This window comes from Heterocephalus glaber, unplaced genomic scaffold (assembly GCF_053883595.1).
Source record: "Heterocephalus glaber isolate CG9 unplaced genomic scaffold, H.glaber_assembly_v1.0 deba00001610, whole genome shotgun sequence".
NCBI classification, from domain to species: Eukaryota; Metazoa; Chordata; class Mammalia; order Rodentia; family Bathyergidae; genus Heterocephalus; species Heterocephalus glaber.
Genome location: NW_028258381.1, coordinates 39,373,112 through 39,390,627, shown reverse-complemented (window position 1 = coordinate 39,390,627; position 17,516 = coordinate 39,373,112). Strand labels below are relative to the sequence as shown.

At 47.5% G+C, this 17,516-nt stretch overlaps 1 pseudogene; it reads right to left on the bottom strand.

Annotated features, from left to right (window-relative positions):
• Nucleotides 1-244: 244 nt before the first annotated feature.
• LOC147822718 (small integral membrane protein 19 pseudogene) lies at nt 245-1,731 on the bottom strand (annotated as a pseudogene).
• Between the last annotated feature and the right edge of the window lie 15,785 nt (nt 1,732-17,516).

Sequence of the window (17,516 nt, the reverse complement as noted above, 5' to 3'; positions counted from 1 at the left end):
AGCCATTTGTATTTGTGTAACAAATGTCAGGGAGAAGTAATTTTAAAAGCAAAATTTAACACCAAAAAATGGGGAAAAGCACAAATAAAATGATTTTATACACAGAGAAGTTTTTGTTTTTTTTTTTTTTTAAAAAAAAAAATATCATTTGTGATTTCGTAGAAGGAAGTAGGCATTTGCTATGGTACTTTTCACAATTACTCTTTAAAAAAATTTTTAAAAAATGTTTGCTCTTTGAGACAGGTCTCACTAGCCTTGTAGTTCAGGCTACACTTGAACTCATTATGTAGCCCAGGCTGACCTTAAATTGGTGAGTGTTCTGCCTCAGCCTCCCTAGTGCTGGAATTAGAGGCCTTTGGGTCACCACACCAGCTAGCAATTACTTTTGTTGATCATTTTCTGAGATTTCATTCCAGTGAGAGCTGCACACTGTCAGCTTGGCTTTGTGGCTGCTGATAGTCATACTTCCTTGAAATGGAATACATTTCCAGTTGTTGTCTTAAACGAGTTTTGCTCATTGCGTCATAAAAGTTGGGCTCTGACAAAGTTCCTTCTGTAGATGGCACACTGAAAATCCTCGTAATTCTCCTTTTATTCCTTTTAACGTATATGAAGAGACCAGAGCTAACGAGGATCACAATCAGGTAGACATTGGTGGCTTCATTCCAGGCCTCATGAGCAGTGTAATCAATAGAGCCATCGTCCCCCATGACTCTGTAACTCCCAGCCACGGGGACTGCTCGAGGTGAGCGGCCAGTGGCCGCGGGTCTCCCTGGAGTCCTGCGGGCCGGGCCGGGGCTGAAAGCCTTACCTCTTAAAGGCCCCACTCTCACGGGGACTTTGGGGGACATTCCAGATGAAAACTATAGCGGTCATTTTCTGCTTGTTCATCTGGCAGACGTGCTGAGCACCATGGGCAGCCTGGCACGGCACTGTGGGTATTGGAAATGGTCAGTGTGTGCCGCATAATCCCCAGTGAATCTCACCGCGGGGTCACAGGGATGTCCTGCTCTGGCGAAACTATTTGTGTATGACAGATGACAGCTGGAGGACACGTCCCGAAATATCCCAGGGAAGTGTGAATGAAGCCTCCTGGATACTCAGGGTTTGAGAGGGTCTTAGTGGAGGGTGGTTCTTTGGGCTTTACTTTTTGGACTTTTAGCTCTTACCGCTTCCCTCTTTCTCCTCCTTTTCGGCTCTTTAAAATCTTGTAAATGTCAAGACCATTTTTCTCTATCAGCATTATTTCTTATTCACTGTTTTTTCCCCCAACAATAAAGCCCTCCTTAGAGTCTCCATGTATGAGAATATTTGGAATTATTTGCATTCTGACAGCTTAAATCAAATATTTTAAAACCAGTGTTGGAGAAGGCAATAAATCCACGCCTGGGCTTCAAAGCAAACAAATAATTAAAAAGATCTCACATCAAAGTAATAAACAACAGTAATGCTGGTGGCTCATTAGAGTTCAAGATGCATAATCATGATGGACAAGTATTCTAATAAAAAGGGAGAGGGCAAGGAGAAACTAAAATGTTTTCTTTTCTTCCTTTTAGCCTTTTCTGTTCCTTTGGGCCTCATTGTTGTGATTTTTAGATGATTAGTTCTTGGGGTGAGAGAGTTTCGAGGTGTTCAGGTTTTGATGAATAAATATGGTCAGAGAATGTACATGGCCGGGGCATAAGTAGAAAGAAAATAAACACCATTGTGAGCAATAACTTGGGGAGTCTGAGTCATGTCAAGCAAACTCCTACTCCTTTTCCTCACCAGCCACCCACTTGGTTTTGGGAAAAATTATCCTCCATGTAAGGACTGTGATGGCCCATGATCTGCTGAAGTGTCTCCATGTTGCCTGACATTGTGCTGGGGTAACCCCAGGAGGAGTGGATTCAGGTTCTATATCAGTCAGATGTGGCTGAATGACAAATTATACTAGTCTCCCCTTGTCTGTGGTGTTGCTTTCTGTGGTCAACCAGGCTCCAAAAATATTCATGGAAAATTCTAGAAATAAACAATTCATAACTTTTAAATTTTATGATGTTCTGAGGAGCAGATGAAATCTTGTGCTGTCCCCTCCAGCCTGCTTGGGACATAAGTCATTCCTTTGTCCAGCATTTCCACTTTGTATATGTTACCCACCCACTACATACTTGGTAGTCATCATAGTATCAAATTTACTGCCACAGGATCTGGATTTGGGCTCAAGGGGCTTCTATTTTACTTAATCATGACTTCAAAGCTCAAGAGTAGTGATGCTGCTATTTGAGATATGCCAAAGGGAAGCTATAAAAGGGATTCCTTTAAGTGAAAAGATGTAAGGTCTGGTACTATCCATGGTTTCAGGGCATCTACGGGGAGTTTTAGAATGTGTTTCCAATGAAGAAGGGGCACTGCTATACCTCAAAGTGCAGGCCCATAAAACCCTAAACGTTTATTATTTTGCACAGTTCCTGTGGGGCAGGAATTGGATGGGGCCTCCTAGGGGATTCTGATGTGTGGTTCTCAAGAAACTCAGTCAAGATAAAAATCAGTGGCCTATATGTCTACTAACAGATAAGTAGATAAAGAAAATGTGGTATTTTTACACAATGGAGTACTACTCAGCCATAAAGAGGGATAAATTTGAATAATTGTCGGATAATGTTAAGTGAAGTAAGTCAGACACACAAGCTTAAATATCACATGGTGTCTTTTATATGAGAAATGTAACATACAAAAATTAAAGAAGAAAATAAAAGATAGACATAGGAAACAGAGATACATAGGTTGATCTTTTGCAGATAGAGGAATGAGGATGGAGGGGGAAGGAAGGGGGAAATAAAAAGAATTAAAATGTGTTCTGTACATGTATCTACTCCCCATAATGAATGTAAACATGACATACAGCAAACATACTAATAAACATGGCTAGGTCATAAGGTATACAAAAAAATAAATGAAAATGAAAGCAAAACAAAACAAAAACAACCAACTGGGGCTCCTGTCATCTACCATAACTCTTACATTTTACAATGTCCTGAGGAGTGGATGACCAGGGCTGAAGAATTTGCTTTCAAGGGGGCAGGGTTGCAAGCCCGGCAGGCAAGCAAGCGTCAGCTCTGAGAGGGTGTCTCTACCCTCATCATGGAGTGCTCTCCTCATGCAGCTTGGAAATCCTCCCCTCCCCTCCCTTCCCTTCCTTTTCCTTTCCTTCTCTCCCCCAACCCTAGAAAGAGAAATAACAGGCATCAGGACCCACCTGGCCCTCTGATGTTTCTGTGGGTGGCAGCCATCTAGGAGGATGCGATCAGAAGAACTCTTAGCAGGGGCTCAGCAGGAGAGCACAGCAGTTGATTGGTGATGCCTGCCATGGGCACAGTATGGGGACTGGAAATACAGGCTAAGCCCTGGGTTGATTAGGACACAAGGTTATATTTTAGCATGCATTACCAGACAGGAATGGTGGTTACCATCATCTACAGAGCAGCTAGAGAATAAACCTGCCCCACCTGACATCTGTTCAGCTGTGAACAGTCCCACGAAGCAGGAAGCAGAACCTCCCTTCCAGGTGATTGAGTCATGTGTTCCTGGGGGGAGGGGTAATGAATAAGCAGTTTGGGGTCTCATATCCATTACCCCTCCCTCCAGGACCACAACCACCCAAACCGGTAAAGGTGGGATTGTTCTGGTGGAAGAGAAAGTGGGGAGATTGCGAGCCCACCTACCCAGACTTCCCCGTGGACACCACAAAGGTCTCTGCTTGGGTTCCATGGGTCATATTTTGGGAATCACTGATGCCTCATGTGCCCCATTTTATAGCTAAGGGAATGGAGTCCAAGGGAGAGGAAGAATTCCTCAAGAACACTGGGGTTTAGACCCCAGGCAGTTGTTCAAATGCATGTGTCATTTGAACAGCTGGAGTGGCCAGTCCTGTGCCCTGCACACTGTGGTCTCCAGCAGGGGGTCCTGATGGACAGGTAGGCTGAGACAGGACAATGTGTCAAGGGTAGTGAAGGTATATGGACTTCGTTTATATGAAGCATGTCCAGACCCACAGGACAGAATGCCATCAGGGAGTTTTAAAGGCTAATGAGAAAGTGTTCAAAGCTTGTCATTACCTTTTTGCTTCCTTGTGGAGTTAAAAAGCCAGGCCAGGCTTCTGCTCAGCTTCTGCCAAGGGCTAATTTAGCTGTGATTTGTGGTGAACATTTATGGTTTAATAAAGTGACTTTCCACTTGCTGTGTTTATCACAACTCGAGCTCGTAGTCTCACTGGGGAAGCATCTGGTGCCGATTATTATTAAAATAAAAAACACTTTCGTGAGCTGTTTTGTCAGGCTCCTTCAGGGTGACTCAACCTCCCCAAGCCAGGAGGGGAGACAACTTGGGGAGGGGCTCTCAGGAGAGTGTTGGTGGCACAGGGAACTGGGGCGAAGCAGGCCAGGGGCTCCGTGGGTTCCTGGGAGGCCCCTCTTTCTTCTGTGCGGTGACACAAGGAGCCACCCCATGTGCCACCTCCTGAGACCACACCGATGACACCACTGCCACGGCCAGCGTGGACTCATGTCTGCACTGTTTGCAGAGCATGTGGGACATGACACTGTGTTACTTTCTCGTGAGGTCTGGGGGACCTCCTCCTCTTCCTTCTTTTCATGGCCCTAGGCCCTTCACATTGAGTTACATCCCCAACCACCTCCCCCTTAAAAAAATTTTTTTTGATGCTGAGTCCTACCAAGTCACTGAGTTGCCCAGGCTGGGCTTGAACTTGAGATTCCTGCCTCAGCTTCCCAGAGTGCTGTGCACACCCTGCTTTCTTCACCTCCTCCATCCCTTTTCTGTGTCTGCCTGACCCCCACCCCAGTCGCCCTTTCTATAGCAAGACAGCTAAGCTGCTCTTGTTACTTCGCATCTTCAGTGGCATAAAACTAAAAATAAAAGCTAATGAGTCACGATGTCTCCAGGCTCTGGCTCCTGAGGAGTGGGGACTTCGAGCGGCCTCAGGGAAGCTGCTGAGAGGCACCCAAGCCTGGTCCACTGCTTCTTGAGCAAGGTGGCCGGACACTACTGGGCTGGTCCTGCCCCCTCTTGGGGTCAGTGATTTCCCAGAGGTGCCACCCAGCATGCTGATTCTGGGGAGGGGCCTTGCCTCCAGGCCTCTGGCCTGCTGGCTGCAGGTGCCACGCTGGAGAGACCTGGGCGAGGGACCCCAGTGAGCCACAGGCCCACCTCCGAGAAGGGTGGAGTCTCCTACTTGTCCCTCCCTGGTCAGCCACAGGGGGACCCTGGAGCAACTGCTGCCCCTTGTGACAGTGGGTTGGTGAGTCTCTCAGTGGCCTATCGGAGCCCCTCCCGACCCCAGCAGACGCCCTGCCCTTCTCCCACTCAGTACTGCCCCCTAGCCTTGGGAGCACTTGTCACTAACTGCCACATCATCACTCCCGACTCACGCAGAAACTGGGTGCTCAGCCTCTAGATGTTAGACACACAGATTTTTTTCTCCCCAGTATGGGGGATTGAACCCAAGACCTTCACCGTTTTAATTTTTTTGTTTTGTTTTGTTTGGTACCAGGGATCGAACCTGGGTCCTTCCACTTGTGAGGCAGGCGGTGGAACCACGGAGCTAAATCCCCGGCCTTTAATGTTTTGCAGTATTTTGAGGCAGGTTCTTTTTAAGTCACTAAGTTGCCCAAGCTGGGCTTGAACTCACCATCCTCCTGCCTGAGCCTCGAAGAGTGCTAGGATGACAGATGTGTGTGCCACTGCACCTGGCTATACACAGACTTTCAGTGCCTGTACTCACTGGCTGGGTGTATGAGGAGCTCCATTTCACAGATGAGGAAACTGAGGTTAAGTATCCGGCCAGTCGAGTGGAGGGCCAAAGTGCTGGGACGCTGAGTGAGGACCCAAAGTCCATCCCCTTGGCACACAGTCAGTCACGGGACACAGCTTCTTGTGCCGCCTGCACAGCACCAACAGCTTTGGGCAGCCCGAGTCCCTGCCAGCCTGAGCTGCCCTGCTCCCTGTGCCCCTCAGAAGCAGCCTGGGTCCCCCTGCCCTCGCCCTTGCCTGCCTCCCCTGATCTCTTCCCCTTGTGCCTTCTTTGCCATGCGTGGTATCCTCTGGAATTCACAGCTTGACGCCCTCAGCCCCAGTACTTCAGGACGTGTCCTCACCAGAAATAGGGCCTTTAGGAGGTGATACAGTACCAGTAGGGTCTTCGGGGTGGGTCCTAGCCCATCTCCTACAGAGAGTGATGAGGACACAGGCACAGAGGACAACCGGGCAAGGGCAAGGGGAGAACAGAGCACCTGCAAGTCACGGGGAGGCTCAAGAGGAACCAGCCCTGCCCACCGTGAGCTCAGGCTTCCGGCCTCTCCAGAACTGGGGGAAACGCATTTCTTTAATCTAAAATCATTTTTAATTTTTGAGACAGAGTCTCACTAAGTCACTAAGCTACCCAGGCTGGCCTGGAGCTTGAGACCCTCCTGCCTCAGCCTCTCAGAGTGCTGGAATCACAGGCATGCGCCACCACACCAGGTTAGAAAATAAATTTCTGTTGCTACTGTTCCCAGTCTGTGGCACTTTTTTGTAGAGACCTGTCCTGAGTGTCGGAAGTGTCATGGACATCCATCAGAAGCCCCTTTCCACCACGCCCCAGTTTGCCGGATGAGATGACTCGGCTTCAGAATGCTAGCTGTCAGCAGAAAGACCAAGCCTGGTACGACAGGGCGGCCACTTTCACCCCACGCCCAACCTCCTGGAGAGGGGACAGGGCCGAGAGTGAACCTGACAGGCTGCTGAGTGCAAGTTACTGGGTTGGCGCCCAGCGAGGGCTTGGAGCTCTGTGTCTCTCCCATTCAGCCTTTCATGAGTCGGGTCCTTGAATAAATAAGTACCTTCAAATTCAGTGTCTGTTGAGTTCTGTGAGTTGTTTCTCACGAATTACTGGACCTGTGGGAACTCGCAATTTTTTTTTCAGTACCGGGGATTGAACCTGTGACCTTTGAAATGAGCTACATCCCCAGCAATTTTATTTTTTAATTTTGAGACAGAGTCTTGCTAAGTCACTAAATTTCCCAGGCTGGGATTGAACTTGCAATCCTCCTGCCTCAGCCTCCCCAAATGCTGAAATGACAGGTGTGCACCCCTGCATCTGGATAAAAGCCTGCAAGCTGCCGGGGATTTGGCTCAGTGGTTCCGATGCCTGCTTGGAAAGTGCAAGGTCCCGAGCTCGATCCCCGGTACCAAAAATAAATAAATAAATAAATAAATAAATACTTGCAAATGTATAGCAGATCAGGCAAGAGAGAGTACAGGTCATCTCTGAGACTTGCGGCGGGTGTTTGAAGTGGAGGTCCTCTTTGAGGAAGGGACCTCTTACCTGTGGAATCTGTGTTTACTCAGAAAGTTAGCATCAGAAGAGGATTGACTTTGTGGGAGGGCTGGCGAGCTGGCTGGTGTGGGCAGAGCTGTCAGCACCGCACCGGGGCCAGGAGGAAAGAAGTGTCAGACGGCACTAGCAAACGGACACACTGGGGAAGAGACAGAGCCACGGGGAGGTCGGGGACTTCCAACCCACAGTGACTGCCCACCCTCACTCCCCACTACTCCTGTGGTCTCACCTCTGTCACCTGCTCTTCCCGGGAGGGACCAGCACTGCAGAGGTGGCATCCTGCCATGGGAGGGGTGGAGCAGGAGACCCTGGTGTTCATTGGCAAATAGGCTGAAGCCAGATCAACCTAACCTGTAGTCCAGTTGTGAAGCAGCCAGGTCCCTCCCTCTCTTTTGCTTGTGATGAGATTCTGATGCCAGCGTTACAAAATGTGTCTCCTGCTGCACATACTTGGAAACTGGCTTTTTATGTTGCTCATTTAGAGAAGAATGAAGCCTTCCTTGGAACACAGGTTGCAATTATTAAGTCACAGCCAAGGAAACACAGCCAATATCTTGAGCTTGCAAGGAAGCAGGCTCTGAGCTATTAATTTGGAGTCTGGAATATCAAGGCTCTCGCTAACCTCAGCCCTCTGTTCTCACTGTAAGATTGCATGCTGCTCAAGTGGGGAATCCATTTTTCATCCAAGTAATTCTTGGCTCTGTCAAATAATAATATAACTCCCACCCCTCAGATCTCAGCATGAGTTCTGGCCAGGAAAAGCAAAGAAATTTCTGTTCTCAAAGTCTTCCCCTGAGCTAAGCAGGCCAGCATTCATCAAGAAGTACACAGGATTTGTTTCCCGGAAAAAATGGGTTTGCTTTCTTGTTGGTTCGTTTCAAGGAAGAACTTGGCTGCTGAAGGAGAAACCAAAGGAGAGAAGAAGGGAGGGAGGAAGAAAAGGAAAGGAAGAAAGGACAGAGGGAAGGAGAGATGGAGCCTGGACGAAGCACACTCGCAGTGACCACGACTGCTTCTATGGTGGTCGGAGTGGTGTGAGGGGAGGGCAACTATGTAGGGCACGGGGGAATTTTCAGGAGGATGGAATTGCTCCATAAACTGTGTCCTTGCTGTGGTAGCCACGCGTCACACACACACAGTGTTACACACCTGTGTGCATTTGTCAAAACTCACAGACGTCTACAAGAAAAGCAATGAATTTTATTGTATATAAACTATGCCTCAGTAAATCTGCCAGTCCAACAAAAAAAAAAAAAAAAAAAAAGGGAAAAGAAAGGAAGGAGAGAGAGAGAGAGAGGAGAGAGAGAGAATGACAATCACCCTGTAGAGTAGTGGCAAGTGGTCACTCAATTGAAGCTTTGAAATCACCGGGGCCTTAAATGCAGACGGACAAGGACAGTGGGGCGCCCTCATGGTTTGCCCAGGGCCAGCTTTAAGCTCCTGTTGAGGATGGGAAGCAGAGGCAGCCTCCTTGGGGGTCCAGGCATCAGGAACACTTCAGGTACTGGGGTGATCCTCCCCCCACACCCTTGGTCCTCATCCTCCTGACCTGATGCATCATGAGCGCAGAGTTCTGGAAGACGCCAGGAATATTTGGAGGTCTGAACAACACCCCCCTTCCCAGGTGCCCCTATATTCAGATGGGGATGGTGGTTCTCTAGAGGAAGAGAGTCAGTGGGAAATGTCTGTAATACTATGCAAGGGGCTCACAGGATCAGAGGAGGCAGGAGAGTCCACAGAGGCACATGTGGGGTCAGAGACAGATCTGTCCACAGTGGTCATCTGCTCGCCAGAGACCCAGAAATCCAGCAGCTGCTCAGCCAAGAAGGCAGAAACTGCAGAACAGGAGGGACCAAGGGTGCAGCAGCAGTTCAAGATCGAAGCCCTGGAAGCCCGCTGGAGGGCTTCAGCTTGAGTCTGCAATGGGGAGCTGAAGAAGTTGGAGGCTGTCATGGTTTGGGTCTGGATGCCCCCCAAGCCTCATTCAGCCAGAGGTGGGGGGATCTGGAATGTGTGCTGCTGGGATTAAGGCGTGTGATTAATAAACCGCTGTACGTGAGTGAGTGGTTTGCCCTGCCCTAATTCTGGTAATCTGGATGGGATAAAAGAGGCAGAAAGATGTGGTGAAGGCCTGCCTCTTGTTGCCTTTGCTGCTGCATGGGTGCCATGTTGTTTCTCCTCTGCAAGGCCTGTCTGCCATTCACCCTGCTTTGGAGCCAGCAATTATGGACTGAAACCTCTACAAACTGTAAGCCAAATAAACCTCTTCCCTCCAACTTTGGGTGTTGGGCATTTTGTCTCAGCAATGAGAGAAAAGTAACTAACAGAGAGGCCAATGTCCAAAGGGTGTGGCCAAAACTGGAGGGCGTCCCAAACAGGGACACTTGCTTCTTCTTTCTGTTTTTCTTCTATCCAGGCTACAAGCTCATTGGTTGATGCCACCCACATCCGGGGTGGGTCTTCCTCTCTCGGTTTGCCGGTCTACACATCAATCATCTGCAGACACCCAGAATGGTCCTTCAGTTACCTGCTGGGCACTTCTTGCTCCAGTCAAGTTGGCCTATTGTGATTAGCTGTCCCAGGTGGAGTGGTGGGAGAGGTTGTCCAGTCCAGACCATGTCAATGACCAAGGCCAGAGGGCTGCCAGACCCCGAATCTCTCCTTCTTGTCACATCCAGGGTTGGATTCCCTGTCCAGAGGCAGGGGGTTGTTTACGTCCTGTGTTCCCCTCCCACAGGAGGTCCCTAAGGACAGGAGGCCCCTCCTCACTTCTGTGTCTTGGTTTAGACCCTGGTGTCCAGATGGTGAGAACCCAACAAAGACCCCATTTCCTACCCACTTGGCAAGTGAGGAAATGGCACACAAGCAAGTTAATGGAAAAATGAAATGGGCTTCAGTGCAATGGATGGAACTCTCCTCCAGTAATCTCAGTTAGAAATGGCTTGAAACCCTGATCAGAGAGAGCAGCGGGTGCCACAGAAGCAAGGGCCTTGTGGTGGTCTTCCCACTTGGAAACATTGGTGTGGCCATGGAGTAGTTAGTGCCTCTGTGGGCTTCCTGGCCAGTTACCCTTGGGCAGGCCCTGAGGAGAAGCATGAAGAGCAGCAGAGGCCTTCACCAGGTGGTTGACATTCTCCTGGTGTGGAGCCTTCTTCCAGCAAGCACTTGTTCCGGTGCCCACCTGCCTGTGTCAGTCAGCGTTCTGTTACTGTGGTAAAATACCTGACACACGCCACGAAAGAGGAAAGACTGCTTTTGGCTGACAATCTGGCTGGTTCAGTCCATGGTCCCTTGGCTCCATGGCTTTGTGCCTGACGTGGAGCATCGTGGTGGAAGGGCGTGGTGCAGGATGGCTGCAGATAGGAAGAGCAAGTGGGCTTTCTCCTTCTCTCTTCTTTGCTCCATCCAAGTCCCCATCCTAACGGATGGTGGCACCCACATTCAGGGCATGTCTCCCCCATCAGTTTACTGTCCTACAAGCCAATCATCTCTGGAGACACCCTCACAGACATGCCCAGAAGTGTGGTTTACTAATTTCTCAGCCTTTCTCAATCCGATGAACTTGACAATCAAGGTTAACCATCACACTGCCCAGTGCCAAGTGTGCAGATCTTCTTAATAGGGGCACAGGAGAGGTACAAGGGATTTGGTTTCCTGGATCAGATCCATTTGGGAAGCCAGCTGCAATGAAAATTTTCCTTGGGTTCCTTGGCTTTTGAACACTTTTTTCTCTCATTTTCAGGTAATAGTGGTAGTAGTAGCAGTAATAGCAGTAGCAGTAGTAACAGTAATAGTAGTAGTGGTGGTGGTAGTGGTAGTGTATCATGCCCCTGATTGGGCACCTACAGCATGAAGAGGGGAAGCAGGTGTAATTCTGGGTATTTTTAATACTGAGTTTTCCATGCAAAGGGAAACATCAGTGGAAGGATTGTGGATAACTGGTCATGATGTGAATTTCACATGTAATTCTGAGAGAGTTTAAATTACTGAGGGGCACTGCTATGACAAAATTCCTTCAATTCCTGCAATACATTTAATGAAACTATGTGTGTATATATGCAGTGCTGGGGATTGAACCCAGGCTTTCACACTGGCCTATATTCCCAGCCCGTTTCTATTTTTTATTTTGAGACAGGGTCTCCCTAAGTTGCTAAGTTGCTGAGGCTGGGCTTGAATTTGCAATCTTCCTGCCTCAGCCTTCCAGGGTGGTGGGGTAACAGGTGTGTGTCACTGTGTCCAGCTATGCACCAATATTTTATACATACATTAAAACATAAACAGAAAAAGACGGAAAAAGAAGATGTTGGATACTGGCTCACTGGGGCAGAGTCGTACTCAGCCGTGGATTCATGAACTCATGGCAAGAGAAAAGACAGTTCCATTCATCTCACGGAGTGAGGCAATTCTAACAAAATTTTATTTTTATGCTTAATAATTATTTCCAAAAATGTGTAATAAGTTGGTTTTGATAAATTGGATACTCATAATTATACTGTTAGCTCAAGCCAGAAAAAGTTAATTCTAGAGCTTTATAGTCACAGGTAATTAAAAAATGTAATTTTGACTTATATACTTTTTGTTGAGAGAATTATGATAGGGTGATTAATAAAATACTTTCAACCATAAAATATATATCGCAAAAGGAGACCATTCTGTGGGGAAAATGGAATGGAAATACAAGTTAAAGGAGAGAAAAGAACATTAAAAAAATTTGGCTATTAAAACAGAGCTTGTCAGTACCTAGCAAGTGGATGGTGATTGATCTCAAATTGTTACTGCATTTGTGTTTCACTGGATACATTTAAGATAGTGATGTGACAGTTTTATTTTTTAGATGCCAATGTTTACAATAGATCAGCAATGTTATCCTTTGCAACCATTTAAATTTAGGAAAAACTTCAGGTGTCAATTAAAAGTGTGAAAGGACACAAAGTATTCAAATTCTTTGGGGTGGTGGAGGTGACAGTAAATATCAGTCTTCGGAGACCTCTCAGAGCCTTATTTGGTAGTGAAAATTATCATAATATATAACTCTAACAGGAAATTTGATTTTACTGCCCTATAGTTGTGATTTTATTAGAACTGGGTCATTTTGCCCAAATGGTATACTTTGAGGAAGGGTTTCAAATGTCTCCATAATTTGGAATGATGTATAAATGGGGCTGATTCTACCATTCCTTTTGTAATTTCAGTTCAACCAGAACACAAGTAATTTCTGGAATTTTGAAAACCTATAAACTTAAACTGAGAACCAGCCAAGCATCATTAATGAATTCTTTTTGCTGTGTGACAAGACCATGCCCTGGTATTTTTAACATCAATCAATTTATTTAATTTAAATACTTAACTACATTTTCCTTTTTGAATAGATAGGACCACATGAAGTATTTCTTTGTACATGATATGACTAATTTCCTGCCTTGATATGAAACATGAATCCCAGCTACTAATGATCTGATGGCAAGGGAAAGAAATCACTAACCACTAAGTGAAATTGCCATGAAATTATGGGAAATCCTTCTGGTTTTAAAGGGCCAGGCAGATTCTCCAAAACACCACCCAGTGAAAGTATTATTTTCACCACAGACCATCATTTAAAATGAAACAGTATTTCTGAAACTCACAATTATTTCTGTAATTTTGAAGTGGCATCTAGAGTATTCTGTTAAAAAGAAATTAGCTCTTTCCTTTAATTTGCAATGCTTAACATAAGTGATGAACTTCTATTCCAGTTTATTATGAAACAGCTAATGGGTGTTCTGAGCTACCGAGATAGATCATCACAGAACTGTGTGAAAATTAGTCTTTTTTATTTAAAATATTGTTTAGCTTGACTTTTTAAATAATACATTTGAAACAGAAGCTCGAGTTTATGAAGATTTGATTCTTTCTGTAACTGTAATAACATTTCGGCTAAACAAAGAGTCATCTTTTCTTCATTTGATGTAAGGTAGGCTGGCTGGCTTTCTGAGTGCTAATCTGGTTCCAGAAAATGTGTGAAGGTTCCAATGGCAGCATGTTGCTAAAAATTGCTGTATCGTGCTTAATTCTCAAACATGTGATAAGTGGCAAATGGCATATCTAATTTTTGTCTTGAAATCTAGCCACCTTTTGTTGATCAGTAGCTATCAGATGTAGCTTCCTCTTAAAATGTAGCCAATGCAGCTGGCCGTGGTAGTGCACACTTATAATCCCAGAGCCCTGGGAGGCTGAGACCAGAGGCGCTCAAATTTGAACTGAATCTGGACAAATCAGTGGCTTAGCAAGACCCTGTCTTGAAATTTTTCAGAAGGGTGGGATGCTAGGGATGTAGCTAGCTCAGGGTAAAGGCACTGAGTTTAATTACCACAACAGAAAAAAAATAATGTAGCCAGTGCACAATGCAAGGAGAATCCATGGATTAATTGTAAACCATTGAGGAACTGATAGAATACAGCAGGAAAGATGAAGGAATGAACACCTGCATGGGGAATGGAGACCCGGAGTCTCAGCAGTGGCATGTGCTCCCATTCCCAGCCCCTTTCATCCCACTAGATGTGACACCTGGGGTGCTGCTGTCCACATCCACCTGTCCACAGAGGTCTCTGGGCTGATTCCAGGAAGCTGGTGGCACCCGCACTCCATCTTGGATAGCGGAGCTCCAAGTCCCTGGGTAATCAGGCCAGTGAGCAGGCTGTGGTTGTGAGTGACAAAGGTGGAATTGTCCTCCAGCTCCTGCTGCAGCTCTCAGCATCTCTCCCTTTGAGAGAATTTGGTCACGAGAGGACCTGGCGGGAAGGCAGCCATGCGCAAGCCAGGAAGAGAGCCCTTGCCAGAAACCAAACTCAGCTGGCACCCAGACCTCAGCCTTCCAGTCTCCCGAACTGTGAGAAGATTAAGTTCTGCTGTTTGAGACACTAAGTCTCTGGCCCTTTGTTATGGCAGCCCAAGCAGACCAATAGAGAGCCAAACTAGAAACGACCCAAATTCCCTCCCACAGTGGGATGGATAAATACATTGCATTATGGTCACGCTGTGGAATACTATACAGCAATAAAGAAGAACAAGCTAGGTGTTTTCACAGATGAATCTGAAAAAACTGAGTGAAAGAAATCAGATACACTGCTACCTTCCACTTCTATGAAGTTTAAGAACAGGATAGAATTCAGCCTGGGAAACTTAATAACTTAGTGAGACAGACCCTGTCTCAAAAATTAAAAAATTAAATAAATGAAAAGGGCTGGAGATGTAGCTCAGTGTGAAGGCCCTGAGTTCAATCCCCAGTACCAAAAACAAAACAAAAGAACAGAAGTCGAGCAGTAGTGACATTTGGGGATCACTTTGGAGGGAGACACATTCTCTACGTTGATCTAGTTGCAGCTATACAGGACACGTGCATAGAGATTCGTGGAGCTGTGCACTTCATTGCCATCTGTACCTCAATTTAAAAGTGGGAAGAAAGGAGAGAGAGAGAAACAGGAAGGGCGGGAAGGAGAGAGATGAGGGAGGCGAAGCCCACAGTGCCTGTAATCAACGCTGTACTTCTGGATGAACAGCTCGGTCTTAGGTATCTCGCTGCTCGGTCCGAGGCCTGGCTCCTGGGCCTCTTAGGAGTAGCACAACTCCCTCTTCAAAAGTGACCAGCCTGCACCTCGCGCCTCTGCCTTGTGTGCAACACAACCCCTGAAAACGCGTTGGGCTTGTAAAACTTGAAAGGAAATAAATTAGAATAGCAAGGCAGTAGAAATGAGTATTTAAAGCACGAAGTAGACCTAGGCACTAGTCTGAGGCTAGAAATCAAGCCTGACTTTCTTGCAACACTGATGTTAAAAGCCTGGGCAGTTCCCGTTCCTGAAAGGCTGTGTAAATATTGCATGGCACCCTCTCCTCGGGAGGGGAGCCGGGAGCCGCTCTGCCTTTCATCTTCCGCACCATCAAAGGCGGATGCCTTCATCGTGGATTCCGAGGAGGAGCGGGCTGCGGCCTCCTGGGGCTGACTCCCGAGGAATTAGCACGTTCTCCGTGCAGCTCCTGCGCTGCGGAGTGAAGTAGGGCAGCGCAGCGGCAGGGCAGCGAGGGAGGAAGGCAGGAGCCAGCCCAGCAGGCTTCCTGGAGGAGGGGAGGTGGGAGGGGCGCGCCTGGGGTGAGGGCGAAGGTGGTGGGGCCGGAAAGCAGACCTCCCGCAAGGCTGGCAGGGCGTGGCAGGTTCGGGACGACCAGAAAAGAGGGAGGAAGGGAGACGGGAAGGGAAGGTGTCCGGCGAAGGCCGTGGTGACAGGCCAGCCTCTGCTTGGGGAGCGGGAGCTTCCTCCTGTTGGGGGCATGAGGAACCCTTGGAGCTGCATTCTGCAGTGATGCTTCCAGGTGGGACTGAGCTACACATTTCCACGCCGGTGCCTGAGGGCTGTAGGAAGGGCTGGGTTTATCCCCTGCACTTCCGTGCAATCCCCTGAGAACCCTGGCTGAGCAGCGTGGTGGTGCACACCAGTAATCCTAGTGCTCTGGGAGGCTGAGGCAGGAGGGTTGTGAGTTTGAATCCAGCCTGGGCAATTTAGGGACTTAGTGAGCTCCTGTCTCTATATAAATAAATAAATAGGGCTGGGAATGTAGTTCAGTGTGAAGATCCTGGATTCAGTCCTTAGTATTGAAGAAAAAGAAAGTTCCCGGGCCAGGGATTTAGCTCAGTGGTTCCACCACCTGCCTCGCAAGCACAAGGTCCTGAGTTTGATCCCTGGTACCAAACACACACAAAAAGAAAAGTCCAAAAAAAATTTCCCTTCCTGTGCAGGCTCTAGGTGCCAGAAAAGCCCCAGGTGGACAGAAAGGGGCAGAAGCAAGACAGCCTCGTTCCTGTGGCTGCACTGGTGACCAGGGGCTGGGCTCGGCTCCGTGGAGGGCGAGGGTCTTGTCCAAGTGGAGATGGGGATTGGCCCTGTCTGTCCTGGACTGGAAACGTCCCTGGACAGCTCAGAGTCCTGGCTGGGCCAGAGGTGACCACCCTAAAAGGACGGCACACTCTTCAGAGTCGCACCAGCAGGGAAGATGGAGACCACCCACACCCCTAAGCGGCCACCGGGTGAGCACAGCACCCTGAAGTAGGATGCTCTGCTCTGCCAAGTATTTTATTTTATTTTAGGTACTGGGGATTGAACTTGGGTCCTTGTACTTTCAAGGCAGGTGATGGATCCACTGAGCTAAATCCCCGGCCCTGTGCCAAGTATTTTAAATGAAAGGCACTTGGGCATCAGCAGATGCCAGATGAGGGTTTTTCTCTAAGTTCCCTTATACCAGACTGCCCAAGAGGGACCAAATCACTTCCAGGCTTCTTGCTGAAGTTTTTTTTTTTTGGTACCAGGGATCAAACTTGGGTCCTTGTGCTTGTGAGTTGCTGAAGTTTTTTAGCTGAGGAAGATTCATCTCACATGCAGAGGAAAGAGATCACAACTCAAATGATGCACCCAGAGCCCAGAGAATTTGGTCACTGGCCATTGTGTTCTTGGGATTCATTCATTTCCCCTAAAAGTCACTCACTACCCCTCTAAATTACCTACAGCCCCTGTTTTCTGGCCCCCTGTAAATTTCTAAATCTCATCAGGTTATTGGGTGCTCACCCTCTTTGATGGGCCCAGGCATGTTAATAAATCTATATGCTTTTTCTCCACTGAATCTATTGCCAGTTTATATCAGTAGACTTGAAGATTTGAGCCTTCAGAGGGGGAAAGGAAGAAATTGCTCTTGCCTTGGCAATACAGTGGAATATTATTCACCCATGAAAAGGAACAGTGTACTGATACATTACGGTGTGAGTCAACCTTGAAAACATGATGGTGACTGAAAGATGACAGAACCAAAGGGCCACATAACATTATGATTTCACTTATATAAAATATGTAGGATAGCTAGGACCAGTGGGGCACACCTGTAATCTCAGCTCCGGGGGAGGCTGAGGCAGGAAGGTTACAAGTTTGAGGCCAACCTGGGGAACTTAACAAGAGCCTGTCTCAAAAAAGAACAAGAGCTAGAAAACAAAGGGCTGGGGATGCAGCTCATTGGTAGCGTACACAAGGCCCTGAGTTCAATCTCCAGTGCTGGGCGGGGAGAAGAACCCTAGAATACGTGAACGTATAGAGACAGACAGCAGATTCATGGTTACCATGTGCTGGTG